General features: G+C 36.2%; 1 pseudogene; it reads right to left on the bottom strand.

Moving 5' to 3' along the window:
- Positions 1-6,470: 6,470 nt before the first annotated feature.
- LOC101647190 lies at positions 6,471-7,344 on the bottom strand (annotated as a pseudogene).
- Between the last annotated feature and the right edge of the window lie 863 nt (positions 7,345-8,207).

Consider the following 8,207-nt stretch of genomic DNA (forward strand, 5'->3'; position numbering starts at 1 on the left):
CGCTTTACACAATTGATGTGTGTATGGATTGCAATAACAGTTGTATGAGCCCCTAATAAAATGTTTAAAAAATAAAAAAATTTTTTTTAAATTTTAATTAAAAAAAAAAAAGAAACTAAACTATACAAAGACAAATGCGTTATCTGGATCAGAGTAAGGCTTATAAACATAACCTTTCTTGCTGAAAATATGAAGTATTTGAAACACTGCTAACAAAGATCAAAGGCTGTAGCTTTTAATATGGCTTGTGCCTCAATGCAAAGAGAACCAAAATCCTCACAAGACCAATAGGGACCATCGTGATAGATGGATAAACGTTTGAAGTGGTCAATGATTTTATCTCATTTGGATCCACAGTCAATGTTTATGCAAGCAGCATTAAGGAATCAAAGATGCATTGGGCAAATCTACTGCAAAAGATATCTTTAAATTGTTGAAGAACAAGAATGTCCCTTTGAGGACTAAAGTACATCTGATCTGGGCCAATTTTTTTTCTCACTTACCTCATATGCATGTGAAAGCCAGACAATGAAGACATGAAACCAAAGAAGAATAGAGATATTTAATAAATGGTGTTGTTGAAGATGACTGAAAAGTACCATGCTTGCTGAAAGAACAAAGGAATCTGTGTTGGAAGAAGTGTAGAGAGAATGCTCCTTCGAATCAAGAATGGTGAGATTTTTGTCTCAGGTATTGTGGACTTATCAACTTGGTCAAGTAGAGGGGCAGCAAAAAAGAGGAAGGTCCTCAACAAGAGGAATTGACAGAGTGGCTTCCACAATAATCTCAAACATAACAATAATTTTAAGAATGCTGCAGAAGTGGGAAATCATTCTGTGATGCTTTGTTATGAGTCTGAATCGCTTCTACAGGCATCTAAAACCCAACCCAACATCGCTGTAGGCTTAGGGTTAGGGTTAGGGTTAGGGTTAGGGTTAGGGTTAGGGTTAGGGTTAGGGTTAGGATGAAAGAGTCAGAATCTACTCAATGGCAGTAATCTTGCTTTTTTTTTTTTTTGCTTGTTATAAGTCTCAAATCAAAAATAAGTAATGGGGTGGATCCTGGGAATAGACAGGAATGTTTTATAAAACATCTGCCTCCGATGATGCCCCATACCATTCACCAGGTGTCAGTCGCCCCAGCCCCTGAGGCAATATCTTGGACAAAGATTCTTCTTGAACAGCTGGGTTAATCTCATCAAATGGTAGGAAAGAGGGGGTTAGGGATAAAGGTTTTACTGAGGAGAGTAGTTTATAAGACAAAGATAGAATAATTTCTTTTTATGAGCATGAGAGGACTGATTCTAGATGGAGGATTCAATGGAATTTAGGGTCCCAATGTACCCAGCTTCTTGATCATTTGCATCCATGTCCCCTTCCCAAGTTTCAAGATGCCATTTTCCCCTTCAGTTTAACTCCAGACGTCATTGGAATTTGTTCATTCAAGCGACACTGTAATTGAGTCACTCTTACAATTAGATTCTGGATTTGGCTTTTAGCAACCTTAGCTCTGTAACTACAAGAAATGAGACTTTCAGGTCACAACCGGCACCCATTAGGTCTTCTACTCAACATGTTAACTGTGCCTCTGATGCCTCAAATTCTTCCTTTCTGTCCATAAGTTTATCCAATGAAATTAAGACTAGCAAATCAACTTCCAGTATTTCTCATTCTGTCAAAATTACAGAAGCGTGTCAACTATGTAATAGCATTTAGCCCGTTTCTCACAAATATTTGATACAGAAAAGGGCCAGCACTGTTAGAAGTCAACCAAATAGATGAAACAGGATCTCTGTCTTTAGATGCTCTCATAAGACTGATGAGACAGCTTTCTGCTTTTTGTTAAATTACTACTAATAAACTAAAAAAACTTTTGTAGATTTAAAACCAGGGTATTGATCTTTCGTATTTGCATTTTGTCAAGAATATGTCTGTGCCTCCTCACCTAGATTTCACTCAGGAGACAGCCTCAAGAAGAGTGAGAGAAAAGGGGGCAAAAAATGGAAATCTGAGAACAGAAGAAAAAAAGTTATTGATAATATGCCCTACTCATTGTTAAGGCGTAGGATAATCTAGGGGGAAATTACTGCAAATAATTCACAGAATAATTAAAAGATATATTGAGACAAAAGACTGTTTTACATTTCTTTGATGATATGAGAGCCCAATATGGAAAGTAGAAATCCGCATTGACAATAGATTCAACTTTGTTGCCTAGAGACTCTATAAGATAGAGTAGAATTCCCCCCTTGGACAAGCAGCCTCATCTCTCTCCCACTGAGTGTTGATGGGTTCAAATTACTGAGTTTGGTAGCAGCCCAACACCTAACCACAAATTCCTCCAGTTCTCCTTAAAATAAAACTCAAGTCTAGGGATTTTCTTATTACCTGGTAAATGTTTTACAATATATTTTCAAATGTGAAATATGATGTTGCTGCTGTTTTAATATTTATAGTAAGAATTTTACTTAATTTTCAAAGATTTGAAGTGTGAAATATATTCACTTGTCCCTTATTTTGGAACATGTCAAGACCAACTCACTTAAAATGTTCACTAATAGAATGTCACTGAATAGTCAGAACTTATCTTACATCCTTTTAAGCAATTAAAAAAATTTTTTACCAAGCACCCCAGAAAATATTCTGACTTTTTTGCTCATCCCCAAACCAAACCAAACTCACAGCCATGGAATTGGTCCCACCTCATAGCAACCCTATTGGACAGGATAGAACTATTCTTATGGGTTTCCAAGATTGGAATTCTTTACAAGTGTAGAAGCCTTCATATTTCTCCTGTGGATAGGCTGGTGGTTTTGAACTGCTGACCTTGAAGTTAGCAGCCCAACACATAACTACTATGCCAATGAAAGGTGACCAGGCATCCCGCTTTTGGCGGGACAGTCCAGATTTTTAACAATTTTTCCTGCACCTTGTGGCATTTTTAAAAAGTCCCAATATTTGGAAAGAATGCACGACAAGCTAGGGTATACGGTTTTTGGCTGCCATGTGGCTATTTCACCAGGATATGAGTTTTATCAATGGTGTCCCGCTTTACCAATGTTAAAATCTGGTCACCTTACAATAGGGCTTCCTCAGTCTCATAAAAACAAAGAAATAAGTACCCTCCAGAAAGTCCTAATGGCCCAGACACTGAAATTCATAAGTACAGTAGAAAAATGAACAAAATCCAAGACACAACTATTTATATATTGGTTTTTGCTACATTCAAATGTGAACTGTTTTTGATACTCTTTTCTTGATAGATATGGAAATAGTACATTAGCGAGGACAAGGGTGATGTACCGACAACCTTAGGAATATAGTAGAAATGTGTCTGGCAAAGCAGGCATAATTGGCACTTGTAATTAAGTTTATTTTCCTCTCTTCCTACAGTGACTATCGAAACAGAGAGAAAATACTTAGCTATATCAGACATTTTTAGGACTAGACTGATAAAATAAGAGGCTATATGAAGGCCAATAATACTTACAACCTGTAGATTTTTAATAGTTGCATTTAGATCTGCTATTTCTAATTCTATCTACTATCAGCTCCCAAACAATTAGGCTTTTATCTATTATCTGGTGGGTGGGAAGAGAGTGATGGAAGTTTTAAGTTTTTCCTTCTTACTTCCTATAGTTCTTATTCAACTGGCTAAAAAAAAAAAATTTAAATGTGAAAATTCTTGCAACCCCCATGTCCAAAACAACAATGATAAAACTCAAGTTCATTGTCATTAAGTTGATTCCAACTCAAAGTAACTCAGTAGGACAGGGTAGAACTGACTTGTGGGTGTCCAAAACTGTAACTCTTTATAGGAGTAGAAAGTCTTGTCTTTAACCTGAAAATTGGCTGGTGTATTCAAACTGCTGACCTAGTGATTAGATGTCCAACAAATAACCACCACACTATCAGTGGTCCATCCTAATTATACATTTTAGAAATAAGTCAATAATAGGACAACCAAAATGCCAAACCATTGAGTCAATTGTGACTCATTGTGACAGTATAGAACTGCTCCTGTGAGTTTTGGGGACTATGACTATTTACGGAATTAGACAGCAATATTCTCCTGGTATTTTGGTACTGCCAGCCTTGGAGATCACAGCCCATCACATAACTACTCCACTACCAGGGCTCTATATAGCAATTAAATAAATCTTTTTAAAGTCAAGAAGCTGGCAGTATTATTAAGTGATTTGAATTCCAAGTTCCCGATTACTCCAGAACATGTTTTGCTCTTGATTGAGAAATAATGGAACATACTTGCTCAATATTAACTAAAGTTCACAAAAAAAATTGATTGCAGAGAGTTGGCAAAGGCCTTTCTTTCACCTTAAAAAGTCATGTTGTCTCAGTATCAATACAAATATATGGATGGTCCTGAAAACCTATTTGTTCTGTTTTTAATCTCTCTTTACCTGAAAAGTTTTTCATTTTTTTATTTACTCAAGCAAATCATTATCATCTGTATAAGATTTATTAAAAATAGGTGTTCAAATTATTTCTAATTTCTGCTCTGGATTCCAATTTAAAGACATCTGCTAGAAAATTTCATAATTTTAGAGTTTTTCAAGTTCACTTAAGCCAACAACAGTAGAGTCATATGATATGCATATTTCTTCAGTGTCAAAAGTATTTTTGAAATAGCAGCTAGTAATTAGTGGTTTTGTGATTCAAATAACTGATTACTTACTTAATAGCTATTAGTTATAAACACTAACCTTACACTTATTCTCGATTTAATTTTACATATACAAGTATATTTCTTACTAATCAAAATAATTTCAGATAAGGATGGTACAAGTAATTTCAGACAATCAGAAATATTTTCCTTTCAAAGAAGGCTTTACAAAATCACACAGCAGTTAATAGAAACGAATCTTGCACTGCTTGTTACCCAAAAGGCATTAACTTGTACAGACAGTTGAAAAAGCCAAGAAAAGGCATGACAAATGCTTATAAATCAGCTGTAAAAGAGGTAGTTTAGAAGAGTTTAGTAAAATATGCTTCTATGACTGAATTGAAACAAGCATAACTTTTTTATATTATATAGATGTAATAACTTATCCTATACAATAATCTGTACAAATCAGAGTCATTGGATTGAAAAACAAAAACAAAACCTAGGAACATAGTAATACCACCATTTAAAAACAGCTAAAATAATGTATGGTGAGGAGAGACTAAAAGCAAAGGTTTTTTTCTTTCTATTTCATAATACAGATGGAAAGTGAGCATATCATATAAAAAGAATGAGAGTGTAGACATAGACATTTTAAAATAATCAATTGATTCACATTGGAAAAGGGAAAAAACCTATATTGAACAATTTTGAGGGAGTGTTGTGGACAGAAATGTTATTTGCGAATAAAATAAGAATATGTCATAAAAATATCCCATAAGGACCTCTGAAAGGCAGGCTATGACAATTTCTTCATCTACCTGCTGAAAAGATATTTGACTAGTGTATTAGTCTAGGTACTTGGAGAAACAAATCCACGGCGACTCACGTATAAGAGAGTTTTATGTAAAGAAAAGGTGCATCACGAAAACATCCCAACCCAATGCTGCCCAAGCCCACAAGTCCAACATTAACCCATTAACCCAACACCAGTCCACAAAGTCCTTCACCTCACAAAACAGAGGCAATAATGCCGACTGCAGGAGGAAAGCTGAGTCCGTGAACGTGTAAGCATCTCAGCACTGGCAGGGGTCTCCACATGGCTGCTCCAGCACCCAGGGCTGCATCGGGATAGGTCCAAGTGGCTTCTCCTTGGGGATGTCTTGTAGGAAATCCATCTTGCAAGCTGAAGCAGGGAACTGCTAAGGCAGCTGCACCCGATGCAACCATCACAAAACAAGAGACCCGAGAACTAGAAAGGCAAAGGTGAGGCTTCACCACCCATTTATCCCTCCGCCTTTCAACCAGCACCACATGTGATTATCGGCCAGGCTGGCACAATTAACTAACTCAACTAGCATCATCATAATTTTCATGGTTACGTGTTTTAAAATCTTTCCATTTTGCTCTCTAGGTGATATAGGCAATTCTATCTAATGAGACTTACAAATGTATGGCATCTTAGTGAAGATCAGATACAGTGTGTAATTGTATATCTGTGATAAAGTTAATGAGACTTAATAAGATAGGCTTGTGAGAACAAATATATCAGCTAAAGTGATCATACAATATTGGAAATATTTCTGTATCAGGAAAATATACCAAAAATGAATCACCTAGATTAACCATATGCAAAATGAGCTTTCTATTTTTTTCAAAACCAGTTTTATTAGGAGAATTAAATCTAATTAACCCTAATTATTACTTCAAAATAATAGGAAATGTATAAAACAAAGATTCTGGAGAAAGGGTTCGTGGTGTTGTTTTTTTTAACCTCCAAGATTTTAAAACCTCAAAGACATTGAAAAATATGCTAAAAAAACGGCTATTTCAGATTTTGCAAGACGTCAAAACTTGTAAGAACCGTTCACCATGGGTGGAACAAGGAGTTAGATGTTAGCTACAAAAATATTAATGTGAGGAGTTACATGGTGCCCAAACCTATGAGTCAGGAAGGAGAAAAAAGCTGGGGTATACGCCCCTAAAATAACACATACATGGGATCCACAGGTGCCCGAGCAGCCTTGGATGGAAGATGGAAGTCAGTATAAAGGATGACAATATAAGAACATATAATTAATATGAAATCTAACCCCCCAGTAAGAAAGGCAGCTGTTAGGCTGTATAGTCTGCATATCCTAGGCTCTGCACAAGCAAGCTTGATGAGAGCCATGAATTCACAGTATGTGTGAGGGATGATATTAGTTCTGCAGTAGGGAAGCCACCGAAGCATAAAGGGCTCAGCACTGAAAAGCAAAGCCCCACCGAAGACAATCGCCAGCCCAAAATTCTTGATGACTCTATGGGTCAGAATAGTGGAATGTCTCAAAGGATTGCAAATGGCCACATAGCGGTCAAAAGCCATGGCCAAGATAAAACATGAAGCCATACTGCATAGTGAATGAATGAGAAATACTTGTACAAGCAAGCTTCAAAATAGATCGCTCTGTCATGGATCCAAAAAATGCTAAGGATTTTGGGCATGGCAGTAGTAGAGACAATCAGGTCTGAAAGAGAGAGCATACAGAGGAAGAAATACATGGGCTCATGCAGATTGGGATCCATTTTGATAATAAAGAGAATAGAGACCTTACCCACAATAGCACCCAGATAAACAAGGCAGAAGGGCACTGCTATCCATATGTGAATGGCCTCTAATCCTGGAATTCCAAGAAGAAAAAAAGTACTGGGATGAATATTAGTATTATCTGACAAGAGCATGATGGGAACTCCACGCTGAGTTCAACTCTGAAATGGCCGAGATTGTTCTATATTCGTTTGTCTATTTTTAATTGATTACTTTTATTTCTTAACTTATTCAAAATACCTGACAATGATTTCTACTAAGAGCATACAGTGTTGAATAGTCCTAATCCTTAACTTCAGATATTAACATTATAGTAGAGTAGTAACTGGGGAAACCAATGTTCAAATTCTCATAGCACTGCTGTAGTAAAAGTTACAAGAATCAACTGTTTTATGACCACAGATGAAGAGATTGATTCCACTTGTGAGAGTCATAGCATTTATAGAGAAGGTGATTAATCTTGGTCCCAAAGCATTCTGGACCTTCAAAATAAAGAGAAAAATCTAAATTAAAAAGTGCATAACCAAGAGACATCAGTACTGCAGCGGAGAAGGGGAAAGAACTACCTCAATTTACATGTGCTGAGAGGTTGGAGTGCTTTAAGGCTAGGTATTTGTTTATGACAGTGAAGCTAATTGAAAAAAAGAATATGTTTGTGTATTCTAAGTAGCTTAGTCACGGAAAAATTTTCCATTTGCATATGACTACATGTTGTGACCACAAGCTGTTTGTTTGTTTTTAATTAGTAGAGCTTGGAATTTACAAATACAAGAATTTGAAATGTTGTTTATTCAAAACCATCTCTTTTTGATAGAACAAAAGTATAACAAATGTGCTGTTTCCATTAAACAACAACAAACAATGCTTTAGTGACTTCCCGCAAATTCCAATGTGCTGTATATTCATTTTCTTTGTTTTCAAATAGCTTTAATTTGCCCTTGTGTCTTTTTTGACCTAAGAGGTCTTCAGATAAACTCCAGACTCAGACACACAGACA

Source organism: Echinops telfairi, unplaced genomic scaffold, assembly GCF_000313985.2.
Source record: "Echinops telfairi isolate 266 unplaced genomic scaffold, ASM31398v2 ScPeMD7_41;HRSCAF=154, whole genome shotgun sequence".
Taxonomy (NCBI): Eukaryota; Metazoa; Chordata; class Mammalia; order Afrosoricida; family Tenrecidae; genus Echinops; species Echinops telfairi.